General features: G+C 38.9%; 1 protein-coding gene across 7 annotated transcripts in view; it reads left to right on the top strand.

Moving 5' to 3' along the window:
* Nucleotides 1–18,519, top strand: part of LOC105422581 (uncharacterized) — a 532,825-nt gene that overhangs the window by 348,237 nt on the left and 166,069 nt on the right. For 3 of the 7 annotated variants that reach the window (XR_016139114.1, XR_016139110.1, XR_016139111.1), the window contains one exon: nucleotides 7,875–8,004. The exons of 3 other annotated variants lie outside the window; for them this stretch is intronic. The gene's annotated coding sequence lies outside the window, so the exon portion shown is untranslated. Of the gene's footprint in view, nucleotides 1–7,874; nucleotides 8,060–18,519 lie in introns of all 7 variants that reach the window. One more of the 7 variants, XR_016139112.1, reaches the window with a different exon arrangement.

The raw sequence follows: 18,519 nt of genomic DNA, 5'->3' as shown, positions 1-18,519 counted from the left end.
TTTTTATATAAAAGGATAATAAGTGGCAAGAGACAGGATTTTTATGTCTAATTTTCTTTGTTGAACTTAGAAAAAAATTATTAGACACAAAGTTCCTGTCTCTTGAACAATGCTTATTATCCTATTATTTGAAATCTCGGCTTAATACATCGTTTACATATAATTTTTTATTTTTTAATTATTATTTGATTATCATTAACGGAAAAAGTATTTTCCTTAAAAGCATTCAAAATTATAGATACGTTGGCAGTAAGAAATTTCCATTGCAATGAATAGCTTTATGAGCTAGTTTGATTCGGAGAATGACCAGGAAATAGCGAAATGCACATGATCCGGATCAGTTTCCGCGAGATAGTCGCATCGTCTCTCTGACAGCGACACGCTCGCCGACAAGAATTCGACATTGCCTTATAAATCCGACGACCGATGATAAAGTTACGATGTTAAACTTCGCTTAATGTTTGTTACGTTGTCGCGCAAACAGTAATGAAACGTTTCGAGATATATAATACTATAAAATGACCCGAGGAAAGTGGCGGAATATTTCTTCCCGCGCGAAGCGAAGGCGGGCGATCTATTATTGGTATACCGTTGAACACTCGCAAATAATTTGGTAATGCGTGAGTCCATACCAAATCCAAAGATGAGTGCATTTCTATATTTCGCGTACAACAATAAGTACGATGATACGAACGACGGCCATTCCACGAAGATCACCAATCCGCGATGATCTCCACGTGCAGTCGGTTCGTAAATTAACCAACACCACCTTCATTGACTATTTTAACTTCTAACTGCTCGGAGATCATTTCTAAAGGCTCGTTGTATACGCTTCGGTCTCGTGCGTATTTTGTAAGCACGCTGTTATTCACGCCTTAGCACGGAACTTAACGAAATTTAAACAGAATGCTGGGATCGTCTTCCTGGATGGTTTTATGGATTTCCCATTTTACAGTTTAAATAGGAATGATCTATACTTAACTTGATATCTTGAAATGAGAACAATATTCTATTCCTGTTTTTCGTTCTCTCTCAAATTACAAGAATGACACTAGTCGGTCTTGTTTTTTTCATATACGCAGTATTTTTAATTACGAGGAAGTCACAATTAACGTCATTAGTCAACCAATTAATAACCAATTAATAACTTGTAACCAATTAATGTCATTCTTGTAATTTGAGAGAACGAAGAACAGGAATAGAACATTATTATATGTGTATATATAATGAAACAATAATACATAATTAATAAAAAATTAATAATACATAAAAAATGGAGGCAAATAATAATTCTATTGCTTATGCAAGAGAAATATTATCAGAAATATTATCACATTTTGGCAATAAATGATAGATAATATTTAAATATGTGATTTTCAAAGCGATCACTGTATTAATAAATGGTCTGGTTCCTCATTTGGTAACGGTAGCTTCACGAGATCGACGTGGACAACTGAACTTGTGTTTTTGGGTCTGATCATGATGCAAAGTGACTCGAGCTCGACACACGGACGCGAACCGAAGTCGATCGGCCGATCGAGAAACTGCGTTGAGATAGACGCGCTTTGTAACAGGATTGATGCGGCCAGCTGGCAGCAAGCTTGAGAGATTTGGACCGAATCCTTTAAATAACGTTGCCTAAACGAAACCAACCAACCCAACAGGCCACGTGACGCCGATCTCATACGATCAGCTGTCCATTCGAATTTTACGCCAACTTCGCCGTTTGAAAATTAATGTACTCCCAAATAATCCTCTTCTGTCTCGAGAAGTACGAAATGTTACTGCGCCACCACGAGTAATATCGATGTCTAATTGTGGCTTTTACATAATAGTGATATCAGTACTTTGGAATGAGAAAACTCGATCTTACTCTCTACTTAGAATGTAGCATAATGTGCTGTGTACTATATAACGTTGCCTTCCTTTTAACAAGTATACGATATGATTGAAGTATTGATGCATGGAAAGAACAGTTTGCTAAAGCATTTAAAAATTCGGTCAGATATAGATTTGAAAATAATTTTGTTAAATCATTAAAATAATTATATAAAACACGTAAGCATGACAATACTGTAAAAACTTTTGATATTCTAACAATCAATTGAAATGTTTTATATAATTATTTGGATGACCCAATAAAATTATTTTCAAACCTGCATATGGTTAAATTTTTAGATATTTCAACAAAATTGTTTTTTCCATCTAGAATTTATAAAATTCAAATCTCATATATATCTTAATAGTTAATTTTAAGTAAAATTATTCATTATATTAGATATTGAAAATCAAACAATATTAAGGAAGGAGCTTAAACGATTTTAAAATATAATTATTTAATACCTCTTCTATTAAACGAATGATTTATTAAAAATAATATTTAAAAAATGATAAAAATTGCGTGATTACTCAAATACTGATCTAAAAGATTTCGAGGATCTAATTTACTTGATGACTTGAACTATGCAGTATCCCCGGCTCGGAACAGAATACTCCGTTCGCACTCGAAGCGACCAGGTGCGACCAGGAGGCACTCTGGACCGACGGGCGATATGAACGGCAGGACGTAGGAATGGCAGGATGCCAGGATAGCAGTCAGCTTCGAGTCACGTACATAACAAATGATTGCGGGCTGACCGAGTGTGAGAGGGGGGGGGGACCTGAGAGAAGCGGAATGAAGAAGAGAGGCGCGCGCGAGCACGGATGCTCCACGATCTGTTGGTGGTCCGATGCTCTGGGCGTCGCATCGTTTGTCAAGCCGTCGATATGCCGATCCCGTGGCTCGATTACCATATTTTAACGCCAGCGTTATTGGCTCGCCACCGGCTACCGGAATATTAAAAGGCACAACTGCGCGTGTGCGTGCGTGTGCGAGGCGCGACGTGTTCTCCGCTTCTGGATCTCACTTTGAATAGATAAGCGTCGCGCAGATCGCAGAATCGGTAGCTAGCGTAATGATCCTTGATATCGCGTTGGAATGTCCAACGCGCGATTAGGGTTTAACGATTCGCGTAGCATCGGCCGATTTCATCTCCGTAGCAATGAATTGATAATACCATGTACACTTTCTATTGTCAAATTATTTATATTATAAGAACAGGAATTCCATTGTCATTTGTTTCCATCATATGTATTATACGACAATTCGTATCGTAATGAAATCATAATAAAATCAAACTATTCGTCAAGCGCATTCTACGCGCACCTGACACCTCGTAATTTCTATCAGTTCTCGTTCTCGATTATTCAGGATCAAATAAAAAAATTGACATCGTTTCCTAAAGTCGTGCGGCGAAGTACCGGACGCAGCGCGCCGTTTTTGATTTCCGGCGAAATCCACGGCTCGAGTAGACGAGACCAGGGGAGGAACGTGAGAGAGTGAACGCGCCTCGGGCCAACACCCGGGGAAGGGGGGGGGGGATGAGTAGTCAATTTCCTTTCAGCGACACCGGTGACATCGGCGAAGGTGACGGGACCATTTATAACGGGCGCTAATAGATCCCCGGTAAGCCGGCGTGAGGCCGTTTTACAGGTTTTCCGTCAACATCGAAATACATCAGACCGGTATAGCAGGCCGCATCGCCTGGCGACTAATGGTCGTCGACGTCTATCCCGACGAGTGACGTCAGACGACGGCACCGACGACACCCCGATTCAAGAATCGTTTCCGACTTGATAAATCGACGATATCCGAAAAATTTGTCGTGCCCCTCCCGTTTAGCTTTCACGGACCATTGAAACGTTAAACGCCCCGTAAATCGGGAGAAACTTGTTTTCCCTTCATCCCCGAACACGGAAGTTTCGACCGAAGTGAAACGAGAACGCTTATCGCTGGTTGATATGTCGACAGTGTGAACAGTCAACCCCTTATAGATTCTTGAGATTTAAAGGAACATGATTTGCATAACCATCTTCTTTTTATTCTTGATATTCCAGCGATTGACACGCTGATATTGAATAATAATTACAAGAATTTAGTTATTGTTATTATGACATATTTTTCAATTTATTTCTGAGCTCTATATAAATCGTTGAATTAAAAAAAAATATTTATTGAGAAAGCTCAAGATCCAACAGATGCTACAGAAACATTCTTCTGTTTGTATCCGCATCCAGCAGCTACGCACGATTAATAATAAGCCAATCGAAGTCTTTTTCTCACAGGAGGCAGACTCGTATGCGTTCGAACACGATTGAGAATCATTCATGTCCTGCTGGCTAGTAAATGGCCCGGTCCGCCAAAGTTGAGTGGCATTGACAGGAGATTGGAATCATCGACTTGGCATCCGTTGCGTCGGTCGACTATCAGATATGTCGAACTCACACACGACACAACGTAGTGACATACGTATGTGCAACTCGTACGTTGCGTGAAGGTGCTGGTATGAAATTTAAGACACTCGCTTGGTTGGATCTTCGTTATTCTTCGCAGTAAACGCTGGCAGTATGATTCATGGTGTACCGGCCGTAATAATTCGTCATGACTTCTGCTCATTCGTCATTTGACGGGGAAACGTTCAACATCGATGCGCAAACATTCAAACGTTCACGAAATAACGTGACTTTCTATCAATCTCTATTGATATAATACCGGATAAAGCACAGAATATATAAATTGGCTTATAGTTTAGTTACAAAAATTTAGAAATATAAAATATTAATTATTTAAATATATTAATATATTTTTTATTAAATATATATAAATATACATATTTAGACATCAACAAGTAAAAATTTTATTAAAATTTTATTTAAATTTTATTTAAAATATTAGTAAAAATAATTTAATAAAAATAATTTAGTAAAAATTAGTAAAAATAAACATATTAAGTGAAAATAATTTAATATTTTTTTATATTTTTAATTTTTAGTTTATCGATCCAAGTGAAATTTGATAATGCGGTGCGCAGATTATAATATTTATAAGATGCAGCAAAAAGAAGAAACAAATATAATAATGCACAAAATACAGTTTTAATCTTAAAGTTTTGAAGTGGACTCGAACTGGTGATGGTTTCAACTTGCGCAGAAATAATTATGGGTGCAATAAAATCTAATGGGGAGAAGGAGGGAAAGGGTTCGATGAATCTTTCGACTGCGCTTCATCAGCATCGAACTCGCACGAGAAGCAGAGAGGGAGCTGGTCCCTGATTGCCCGCAAACGAAGTAGACGGCCGATTTCCGCTTACGAGTGGAAGTAATTTGGAGTGTAAGGAATTTCGGACCACCAAAGGTGACCACCGTTGATCGACTGAATGGAATCCGTTGTGGCCACTTCGTTCGTCGATCGAGGAGCGTCAGCGTCAGGAGGATTGGAGACTCATCTCCGTGCACTCGACTCAAGTATCGACGACTCACTATAATAATCTGACAGGCCTCGATCTCGTGCACCAAGATTCCTTGGATCTTCGCAGAGAGAAGCCTCTCCTTTTCTGCTCGGCTCTTGTATAAACAGTAGTATTTTGATTTGAAGAAAAAGAATGGCCGTTCCATGAATGCATGCAAATATATCGTTAAACAAGGAAATACATAAAGGATTTACCCATTGGAAATCGGCGAAAAAAAAGTTTATTGTAAATTAAGATAAAAATAACTTGTAACAAAAAAGTCTAAAGATAAAAATAGCGGCGATTTATATATATTTATTTTTTACCTACTTGCTTTTTCAGTATGTCGGATAGGATGTAGTTGATTTTTCGGATGCTTGTATATCGAGAACAATATTGCTTAATCATGGTCCGTTAGAACCTGTTCGAATAGCGCATCTCATGCATCAATACGCTTAAGAAAAAAGTAATTAGGATTTTCTCCGTTAAATAGGCGATTATACGCTCAATAGTTTGTATAAATTGAAAATTTTCTACTCAATTTTATCGTTTAACTTAGTCAGTTTTTTTTCAATTAACGCATTAATCTCTTAATGCCTCGAATTAGGTCGAGAAGGCTATGGTAACTATATAAAAACTTTTCTAAAGCATAGTCATAGAATGCACAACAAATGTTCTAAAATTCAAAAAGAAAATTCGGTAATATGTTTTGCGAAATTATTACATGTGCATACGCATGTGATGAAAGATAAAATTCATTAAACTTTAAGTTATAAAGCTACATTAGGATTTATCTTGAAATACTTTAAGGCCACATTATAAAGGATAAATGACAGCCTATATCGTGCGCAAATATTCGTTACATGTTTCACGTCCATTATTTTCTGGTCGCGAATGTCCTGCTACGTAGTTTCGATATGATCTGGCTCGAGTAAATGGAGAGCCAAGTTAACTCTTCTTCGGCAACAACGACGTCTTAAGCTGCTTGGGCGCATTGTTGCTGCTAATGGGCCTGCAGCCACTTCGCAGCTACCGCTTGCAGCCTAATTATGATTTATAGTCCTCGTACCTACAGCATCGAGCATCGAACACCCTCTGACCAAGGTAACCCTGTAATCGTTGTCCTCCCACCAGTATTCATAGGTTATATTTACAGTTGTGATTAAGATCATTTCGCGTTTTCAAAGGCGCAGGCATCAATAACATCGAGTCATGAAATATGTATACTTATTTATTTATACGTAATTATGACATATTATTATATAGTAACAAATTAGATAATTTTAATTACATATAAAGCAATAGCATAGCACATTAGTAATTAGAAATATACATTAATTGTAATGTTTTAAACATATCATAATCTCGCAAAATTAATTTATATTGTCATTTAAGCTTTACAAATTTATGAATTACATAATATAATTAATATAATATAATTATATATATATTTTTTTTTTAAATAATAATGCAGTAAGTTATTGAAAGAAAGTACAAATAAAAATAACTTAAATGATGAAGAAAGACAATATAGACATCATAGACGTAAATATATATATATATATATATATATATTTAGAAACTTTATTTTATATATATATATATATATATTTTGTATAAAAATATATGTAAACATATACGTAAATTAAAACTATCAAAAAAAACATTAAAATATATGACAAATTTGATTTATTTTTTATTTAACGGCTATAAAAGTCAAACAAGTTCTGAAATCCTACATTTTACAAGACGGGCCGGAAATCCTTTCATTTTACTACTGATTGAAAGAATCAGCAATGTCGATGCATTTCAATGCATCCTCATACTAACATCTTTTATGTTCGATTTAATACACGAATACTACTAATGACTTACATTATAGAAACACGAGCTAATGCATCGTGGGCGACACGGTTCTTTAATACCGATCGGTCGTGACCCGGACGAAAGGTTTTTGTTAGGACAGGGCGGATGAGGATAGAAAGAAAGAGGGCGGGTGAACTGTAGGTAGATTTCAATATTTATAACTTATTGTCTCAAACTTACTGACACGACTAAAAAGATCTCCTAGAAACGCCAGACGAATTTTATATATATATCCTCTTGTATGGACTTGTTTTTCTTTTTGGATTCTTGACAAGTTAGTTGACATCAAGTCTTATTTTTTTTTATTAGATATCTCCAAAAAGGTATAAATCAAGCTTACTTCTATCATAATTAAAAGTATTTTTCATCCCACTTTGATAAATTAAGACAATATAATTATTACATAATGCTATTAATAAAAATATTAAAATAGATATAGACTTTTTGTTTTGTTTTTCTTTTTTTTAGATTATTATTATAAATAGATCTAAAACACTGGTTTAATTATTTTGTTTATGTCAGTATATATTGATTCTTTTTTTCTTGGAGTTATATTGGAGTTTTTATTTTTAATATTCTATATAATAATGTTAATATTTATTATATTTTTCCATAAGTATCTTGCACGAATTGTACGAATAAACATATGCATGTAACAATGGTGTAATTAATTATTCACAGATTTTGAGACGAAAAGGTCGGAGATTGTGGAGATGAAAACAGAGAAGGGTGAAGCGAGAAAGTTGGCGAGTACCAAGAAAGTACCAAGAAGTCAGAGGCAGTCGTGATATCACCGAACTAACCATGTGATGTATGTCCTCGTCTTGTCGTCCGAGTCTGCGTGTCCGCATCAAGTTTATATCGCGGTAATCAAATCGCCCGACATAAATTTTGCTTATGCACAGTTGTGCACGTAAAAGTGACCACGGCGAAATTAGCCGAATTGAAAAAAAGACTGAGCCGTCCGCACGTTTGTTACATGTTTGTTTGTTTGTGGCATTATGTATTTGTCATGCGGTTTTATTTACACATGAGATTCACCATAAAAAGGAGCATGTATTTTTATCGATAATCAACTGTCAGATCAAACTTAAATTATATTGTGCAGTGTTATGATAATGATAGTAAAATTCATTGGCAGATTTTTATACATATGCGTAAATTATTTATTTATTTTTTTTTTTACATCGAAAGTAATCTATCGAAAATATGGAAGATTATGATAATCAGAATAAAAATTGTTAAAATACATTAATTTGATTTACACTATGAGTTTGTTTAAGATAGTATTTCATATACCTGAGCTTATAAGATAACGTTTTTGGCAACAGCGGGGTACCAGACGTTCTTAAAACGTTCCTGACCTTCGGGCTCACTTCCCTACGTTGTCTGCTCTTTTCTCTTTCGTCTCTGCCGGGCTCGCGTCCTCATCGTCGTTTCCCTCTCGCTTCGTTGCACGAGTGCAGCCCGTAAACGAGATAATGAGATCAAATTTATGGCACCAGATCCCCAACGAAAATATGATAATCGCGACTAATGCCGAATACCGGGCAAGAAAGTTCCGCGAGACAGGCGACGCGGACAAGTGGGGACAATGATTTTGTCCTTTGCGCCCAATCGCTCTTTTCGAACCACTCAGAATCGTCCTTATTACCGAACAAAGAACTTAGCCACGCAAACACGATCATATGTTTTCCAAACCATCTTCTCTCATAAATGCTGCTCCGCAGCGTGTTGCCAAAAATATTTTTCTGCCGTATCATTGATTTAAACTAGAACTTCATATATTTCATTTTAGTTCGAGATTCTCTGTATAAGAATCTCAAAGGAAAATTTCTCAATGGCAAAGAATTATATCACTGTTTGTAGAAGATTTATATAATGATGTTTCGTGGTAGCGCATTGTATTATTTATATATGTATATAGATTACTCTTATTTTTTATTATCTAAAATTTTGATGTTATTTTACACTTCAGAACTAGTTCAGATAAATCTAATCTCTTTAGATTTTAACAAAGCACGGCAATTATAAATTAATTCGAAATTCGTGTAAACAGGCTCTATCGCGCTGCATCGTGCCCACCAATCAGGGTGCATTTCTCGTCCGTCGACAGGCTCTCTTTCGCATTTCTCATGATTTTTTCTTCCTCCTTCCTTACCTTTTTTTCTTTTCCCCTTTTCTCTTACTCTTTGCTCAACCTCATCTTCCTTTCTTTTTTAATATCGCCGTGTATTTTATATTTCTGAAATCCTATCTGATCCTCGTGGACTGATTTATATGCACGATGATACACGCGTGCCGCCACTGCCAACGAGCGGAGAGGCACCGAGAGAGAAGCTATCATATCTGAGAGAATCATCGGGCGGCGCAAACAGAAAATAACTGGGTTACGTTTAGTTTTATTTGGCGCTGCTCGCGGGAGGAGAGAACAGAGGATGTGAAGGGCGGCGAGATAGAAGAGAGAGAGAGAGAGAGAGAGAGAGAGAGAGAGAGAGAAGAGAGAGAAGAGAACGGTTAGCATGAGACGGGGATACGTTATTGTTCTTGGAATGATTCCAAATAAAGATTTCACCGCGGTTCACGATGTGTAGGAACCTGAATAATAAAATCCCGGCGATTGTACCGGCCTAACCCTAAGTTCAGTCCTGCCGGTTAGCCAGCGGCCGCGTACACGGCGGCAAGGAAAGTGTAAAGGTCGTGCCGTAGTAACAAATTGTCCCGTCTGGATTTACCTCAGTCGGCTGCTTTCGAGATATCAAAACGAAACGATTATCCGCGGTAGACGTCTTACTTGGAATCAGCTTCCTTTGTAGGCGCTTCTCCGCAACGCGCCCTTGCACGAAATGCCATAGTGGCATGTCACGAGATTCGGGGTTCCCCCTTTCAAACGCGGTCGCGGGGTTTCAGATCCGCGAACGATAACACATGGAAGCATCTACAATCGTCACGGTCGGTTGCCTTCGTTGTTCTCCTGCGAATTCAAATTTGAGAAAACAGAGCATTTGGCTGATCGTCTGAATTTTCTATTTTCGCCGTTTTTCTTATTTCAACATATTATAGAAATAATTTTAATAAGTGACTTCTCTTCTCTAAGGAATAGCTTTCCGTTAAGATGATTCAGGAGCATAGGACACTTTTCGCGGGCAAAATCATCAGGTGTAAAAGAGCCGTTCGTTATACTCAGTTGTTCTAGTTAGCAGGTATGTAGGGATCATGGATGCCTGACCGTAAGAGGAACGTAAAAACAATGTATAATATCACCCGACCGAGTAGCCGAAGGTACCAAGCCAGCGGTGGCGGCAACGACGAGAAAGCCGGGGGATGAGACGACAGAGGGCGAGGTGGGAGCACTCAATTCATCAAGGAGTCGACGGCACGTAATTTAAGACTGCTTTTAACTCTTGGGTGTCGCAATTTATGTGAGCTTCTTACAAAAGAATGGCGCTCTTTTCGCTCCCGTACACACCACCACGCCAACGAGCGGGCCATCGCCATCCGGAGCCCCATCTACCTCTCGGTTACGGTGGCTTGTACCACCCCCTGAAAACCAACCCTCTCTACCCCGCCGGGTTCCGACATTCTGAGATCCGCCGGCGCGCAACGACGCCGCTCGGTTCCCCGCGTCGGTGGTTTTCTGCTCGCGGGTGTGAGTGATCCCGCGTGTGTTGATATAGACGGGTTTTACTTTTTTTCACCGACCAATTTGTCACAGATTAGGCGGGTTATAAATTCGCGCCGTATTACCGCGCCCGGCCCATCTCGCAATTAATGTTCATTGGAACACCAATGGAACCCGTCGCTACGTATTTGATCTTGGTATTCAAACAGGACGTCTTGGTATAGTGAAAAGATGGGCCACCATCTCCGTATTAATCTTAATCTATACGTTGTTATTGCCAATGATAAAAATTATATCAAGATCAAGAGAATAAATTTTTAATAGTTTAAGATTAAAACAAGCAATTCTTTGAGAATAGAAGACGTAATCTGTATGAAATCTGCAAATCATGCAGTTTTCTAAACAATTACCGCAGCTTGATTGCGATCGAAGATTGTGAATGCAAATTAATTTCATGTAGCCTTCATGAGCGAACTTTTTTTTACAACAATCTTTTGTTGAACTACGCAAAATAATGGATTTAATTTACATTTACGCATCAAAATATGCTAAAATGCATCGCGAGGAAAAGTGCAGAGCGACCCGCTCGTTTCTCGCGAGCGGATGGACATCGGCGAGAATTAATTGATCGTAATTCTCGCGAGGTCGTATACATAATTAACGAGCGGATATACCACCTGTATCTACGCCAGCTTGCCGTCCTTCTTCAACACACGTGGTGCGTGAACGGATCAAGTGGAGATTCCGTTGGACCCCGCCGAGCCGCGCCCGGTAGCCGTAAGAGGCGGCTCCGCTTCTCTGGACGTTATCAAATCATCGTTTGTTTACGCCTAATCCTTGAATTAATGATTAGGACACCCTTTCTACGTAGCATGATGCGACGGATCTTAAAGCTTACCGCGCAGATGCCCTGTACCGGGTGTCTTTCTTCGAGATGAGCAGACGTCTTGCAGACTTCTCATTCGTATAGGACTAAAATATCGATATAAAATCTAATAGAACAATATTTGAAATGATAAAGTTACCAGTAGCTTATTTAAATTTCAATAATAATAGATTAACTAATAATAGCATTTTGTAAAAACAATATGTTTCACATCGTTGTTGCTAGTTGTTTTCTTAAATAAGTATGTTTATTAAATTATCGAAAATTTAAACTACATATAAATCTCTTTATTTGAATGTTGTTATTTGTTAGAAATTTTATTTTGTGTACGCGCGAAATTTTTACATTCAATAATATTTTCCCAAGGAAATACGGATAATCAGAACTGCTTCAAATAGTCTCGTCTGGTAGCAGTGTCATATACGAATCGTTTATGAATCATCGGAACTTCCGTTTTCTTCAGAACATATATAAATAGATTTAAACGCTCAACGAAATCAATGAATGGTGCACACCACTGACGAACTCTCCACCCGTTACATCCTTCAAACTATACGTAGACTCGGTGGCCGGAATATATCCCCTTAATTATCCTATGTGTGCATTCTGAGTGTGAACTCTCCATTAATCATAGGAGAAGAGAAGAGTAGCCGTTACTATAGCCCGAGCGATTTTAATTCAGACTGGCCGCTCCATATGTATTCTACGGTGCCCACGGGATCATTAGTAACCTTAGGTGGACACCTCCGAGTCGTTCTTCATTCTGATGATGCTACTGCCTCGGTATCCGCCGATCCACGTCGTCATTGGCGAACCAAACCATCTACGCGTCGCGTCGATTCCATCGCAAATGTGCATTTGCGATTGGCCAGACTCTACAAAGATTCTACAAAAGCTTCAATATCGCGATATTGAGTAAAGTTGTAGCTACTGTTTTTACTGTCCAAGTTTTAGTATTATCTATGATCCGTGCCCATAAATAAAATTTATAGATTATTTTGTATAATTTTGTATAAAGAAGTTATGATATCGTTAAGATAATTTAAATTCAATAGAAGATATTAACAACTTTATTTGCGATACGTTATATTAATTGCGATATTTCTGATACTTTAATTGGGATGGAAATGAAGAAGCGAGTGAATATCATTTTGAATTTTTTAAAATAATTTTTAATTATTCGTTTAGAATAATCCTGTATGTAAATGCGTTCACGCATTTATCCTTCGGCAGATAGGACGCACTTATATGCCACAGCCTAACGACCGTTTCATGGTGAAATAACGTATAAAATGAATTGGCTATAAAGTCTGTAGCTAACTGGGCAACGCGGTCAAGTTATTCGTACTTCGGCTCGACTATGTTTGTAACGCGTATATCCCATAATTTGACACCCCCTACCAACGCTGGACTTTGTAATCTTCGCCCGTATATTGAACATATATCAGTATAATCCATCTTATAAAATTAAATCTTTTAGATTTTCTGCATCACCGAGCGAATACCGTAAGAATTCTGATCGATACATTGCTTGATAAGATAGTTGTGTATTTCTTCAATATCGATAGAATCTTATTTGCCTATACGTATATATTTATATAGATATAAGACATAATCCTAAAGATAAAATATTACAATTCATATTTTTGTTTAAGCATAAAATCTTTAAAATATATCTATCAAATTATTTATTTTCCGAATCTTTAATTTTTGTGAATCTTAAATATTTTATTTAAAGCGCGCCGTATTAATTGCACTGAAGCTTTCGATGTACGAAAGAAGATAAATATCTCAATGTTTCTATACACATGAAGCGCGATATGCTGCATTCTATCCATATTCAATAACACCACGATTTTATCGGCGTGCCGATCTTGTACTATCTACATATCACGCACAGCCTCCAGCAGTAACGTCATCGCGGCCCGATCGTCGCGAGATGGAAACACGTAAAGTCCCAATATTCCCCGCAAGATCTCCCGAAGGCAGCTCGCCGTTCGAGAGAGAAGGGATACGCTTAATGCACCGTACGGTCCTCTCTTCGAGTTCTCATGTCGGCGACCACACGCGGATATAGCCGGAGGCGGTGAGCTGCCGTCGATACATCCTCGTCGATACGGACACGTGTTGCCCGACACCCCGCAACACAGAGTCCCCTCCCCTCTTCCTCACCGAGCCCCTCTGGTCGACTCGTAAACATACAATGCACGCGGTCTTATGCGATATTATACGCGTCGCAGCCACGGCGCGTTATGCCCCGTAACACAGCGCTCAGAGACGCGCAGACGCAGGCTAAACGCATTCGTGACTTTTTAAAAATGTTGCGATTACGTCACGACACGCACGATGCCTCGGGGCTAGCGGGGCCTTATTAGTCCGGCCGATCGGTCTTTGTTTCTCCGAGTTGCGGAAGAGGGTGGAAACAAAAGCGATCCGCGGGCGGTGAGATCAAAAGGTGCTCTCAGAAGTGTCCCCGACAACATGAGCCCGAGATTGTAGAAGGTATACAGGGTGTTCGGTTTTGATGAACAAAGCGAGATATTCCTCACGCGATACAAAGTAGAATCGGAAATGATTTTTATTCTCTAGTAATAATAGTCGAAATAATAGTAGTTTTCTTAGGCGCTGAAGACTCTCGAGGACGGAGATTATAATTCATACTTTTTACTATCACCAAAGCGATCATCTCAAAGAACGCATAACTAGCAGCGCAATATATTTAAGACACGTCGAAACGCATAACGAACGCATCTCGAAGATCGCATCGCGAATGGAGATGCGTGGGTCTGGAGCGCGCGATAGTCTATATTCTCGGGACAGAGAACGTTCAAGAGTCTACCGATGCGAAAGATCATCAGGTGCAATGGCTCATTGACGCGTTGCGTCAAGAGTTTTGCAAGGACGACTCGAAGGTTGCGACCGCGGGCGAAATCTATATAATCGATTCTGATTGCATTGAAGCCCGGTAGTAGTGGCGTTGATTGGTGCATTCATAAATATCCATTAGTGGACAATGTCGGTAATGATCGAGCGTGCGGGCTACGCCCTGCCGGGCTGAAGGGCTCCTGGTAGCTCTCTTCTGGTAGCTTCTCTCGTAGCCGAGAAACAAGACTCGATCGTAGCACGCCATCCGTCTGCATCTCGACGTTTCGTCCTCCTTTTTTTACCCTTCCATAGGCGCACCTTTTTTCCCTCGTACCTCCCCCCGCCCGGTATCTCCCGTCCTTTCTCTCTTTCGACTTGGTCGTCTCGTTGGAATGCCTGCCGGATGAACGCATTCGATTTCGGGCCATAATATATCGGGTGACCTTCGATCGACGATGGGCGTAGAAAATGAGCAACGGTCGGACTTCGGTCCAAGGCCAGCTTCGACGGGTGCATTGGTCGTCGATGTCCGAATTTAATCTAACGAATGTGGGATTACTGTTTTATTAATCCTTTTATCATATCTTATAAGATATATATATATGAGATTGAGACGAGAGATCAAAGGATAATTCCTTTTCCAGTGCGATTTCACAGTTATCACTATTATGTTACTGCACATTTATTAATGCTTTGCGAAAGATTTTCTTATTTTAAAAATGTATAGCAATCACCGTAACTGTTAACGTAAACTTAATGGAAGTCAATTTAATCCCGAGAATTCGAATAAAGATATCGATAGATGATGTACTATTTTTAAAGATACACGCCACGATGTAATATCAACGCGCGATATCGAGAGGAGAACATCGATTAGCGATGGGATCAGATTTACGATCGCAACCCGATCAGATTCTCCATGTAAAACTGGTTATATCGTTCGTACCAATTAGAAAACTCGTTTCCGCACCGACGGAGATAGCGGCCGCGATCGTTTCTGATCTTGATCCGCAATTAGTTCCGCCGTTGCCTCGCTAATGCTTTGGCTCGTTAAAATTTATCCTATTTTTATGCGATAAGCAGTTTACTGTACCTTACCGTAGCCACTGGCTGATCCTTCGGATAAACCCGACAGTTTATATTCTCTCAAAGAAGCGCACGTATTTTTCGGCAATCTTTTTCGCGTTATCTCATCTTGCTTCTTTGTAGAAAGAGGCAAAAGCCAGTTTTACGGCCACTTACGTCTAGTCTTGGAAGATTGTCACGCTTCACCTTTTATGCATGACATAATTTCGATAAAGATGAAAAAACCGCACGGGTACATCGATTTGCATTTGAATGAATTGATTTGCTTATTAATCAGGATTTATGCGCATTGTTTCTCGAATCAAACGATATATATATATATATATATATATATATATATATATGAGCTATCGTACAATTTTATGCACATAATTAATAATTTATATATTTTTTCAGTCACCAATTATTAAATAATTTAGTACATTCTCTAAATATGGAAATTTAAAAAAGGATGATTCATCAGAATTGCTCAATATTCTCTTCGTTCAACAGATGTAAAAAACACTAGAAACATTTGGCGTGTTTCTAATGCTTTCACACGCATTTTTCTGCGAGAGAGGCTTTAATCTCGTAACCGATCGATACGAGATTGCAAGATCAGGCATTGGCGCGAAACGCGTGAATCGGTCGGGCGAGCGCCGCGAGAGAGAGATTTTCAGGTCCGCTAGATGAGAAAACCAGTCCTTCGATAGTTCTGACTCCTTCCCACTTGGGGCATCCCCTCTAATCTGCCGGGGCACAAATCCACACACCCACACGCGCGCGCGATGCACGCGAAGATCCGTGACTACGACGGGTACGCACACACAGTGGGGCCCCAGCACACCCAGCTCCGACAATGGGGGAGTTACCTGTTGAGTATACAGACAGGTGACACCCCACGTTCTTTATTCCGTATATCCGTTGCGTCGTATTTTATCGGTCGGAAAGTTTGATTTCTCGTAACGGCGGCGAGGGCCACAATAAAAATCCGTCGCTGGCTCCCACGCCGATCAGCAGTCAAGAGCGGGGCCGGATTACTTTCATAAATTTTCCCCCACTGATGCGGCCGCATTCGTCGATCGCGCGCATCGCATCGAGGATGAGTAATCCGGTGGTGGCATTGTACGCGGTGCCCGTGTGTGCATCGCTTTTGCTTTGAGCGATCGAAGAAGAGCTTCGTGATATTGGTAGGGAGCAAAAAATTGAACGCCCTTGGTGAACCATGCGCTTAGAATTAGCTGGGATTTTAAAAGTAACAAGTTGTCTTACATAGATATTTTCTCATTTTTACTTAATTATATATTTACTTAACAATTTAAATATATATCCACACAATAGCTCGTTATGTCAATTTTCAGGATTAGGAAGCTGTTTTTATTTATCATAAATAACTTTCCAATGTAGATTAGCGTGAAATTTAAAATTAAGCATTATATGTCGAAGGGGTTGGCTCGAGTCTGTCTGTGGGCGGGCTGTTTCCGATTTAGCCGGGAGATTCTCGAAGATTTAGCATATTCGTTCGAAGCACCACCGGCGAGTATAAATTAGAATCGATCAACCTCGCTTTTCCAAACTTTCTCCAGATTAACATCATGTCTAGCAGTTATAATTTGTGAGTGACCCCCGCTGAGGCTCGAACTGAGTCTGGGGTATTCCGGGCCCTTCTGACCGAAACGTCACGTGGACAGTACCCTCGTCAATATCGATACACTCACCCGGATCCTACATATTGAAGTACCCTACGAAATTGGAGTCGTACTTCTCACGGATGCCAGTCGTGAACCAAATTAAAATCCTGTCAGAATAATAATACCGTGCTAACGTTCCCTCGGAATTCCAAATCTTTACTCATGCGTCTTTAAACAAATTCCTATGATTGTTTCGTCAAAGAAGTTGTTGGCATTATTGCATTGAGTAATTATAGGTGCGTTGTTAAGTGTTGCTAAAAGTTTACATCAAAATATTACATAATAATCGTTTTATAAAATTAAAAAAATAACAGGTGTTTAGTAAACAATTCAATAAACAATTATTAAACTTGTACAATTTTTTTACAATTCGTATTACAAGACAGATTATTATTAACGAAGATATAAACTAGCATAAAATAAAAATAAAGTTATAATATCTTATGTAATTATCAAAATAATCCTAGCTTGCTCCTTTGATATTTTGTTGATAGAAAACTGTCTCTGTTAAAGAATGTAAAAGTTACGCAGGTGCTCTGGATAATCCACTGCTACACTTCTGGGAGGAACTGCACACGGCAATCTTCCCCGCGCGAAGCAACCCCCAAGATTCTCCCTTAAAACGATCGGTGTGTGTGGTTGGCGATAAAGCCATATATACAGCGGTGTTTCATATATTACGGGGATCGTAATCGGTCGTACAGAGATTACCGGTGAGATCGCATAATCCGTATGCGGCTCCTTTCCGAAGTTATACCGGGTGTGCTGGTTCTTATTTAATTTGACGAAGAGAGAAAAAGCATAGTTCTTTCGTGTTTTTTTCCTCCCACACCCAATGCTCAAATATAATGTCTGTGTGAGCGGTTCCTTTTTAGGATTTATACTTGCTAAATTGATTGCCGGTAAACTTGACGATTCAACAACAAGGTTTATCTTCGTTTCTCCCGCCTCTTACATGTTCGTATATTTTGAATGTCACAACAACGTTTCAAAGATACATCGCGCGCATCGTTATTTTCGTAGATAGGAAAGCATTTCTGATTCAGGAGAACAAAATCAGACGAAAAATTATTATAAAAAGTTACTCCTATAATAATATTATTGACATTAATTTTCATTCAGTATCATAATGACTATCAGATTCTGCATTTATATTTTTTTTTATTATTGGCAAAACTTATTGAAAATATAATTATT

This window comes from Pogonomyrmex barbatus, unplaced genomic scaffold, assembly GCF_055798465.1.
Source record: "Pogonomyrmex barbatus isolate J1 unplaced genomic scaffold, ASM5579846v1 scaffold2, whole genome shotgun sequence".
In the NCBI taxonomy this organism is placed as follows: Eukaryota; Metazoa; Arthropoda; class Insecta; order Hymenoptera; family Formicidae; genus Pogonomyrmex; species Pogonomyrmex barbatus.
This window is presented reverse-complemented; position numbering and strand designations above follow the sequence as displayed.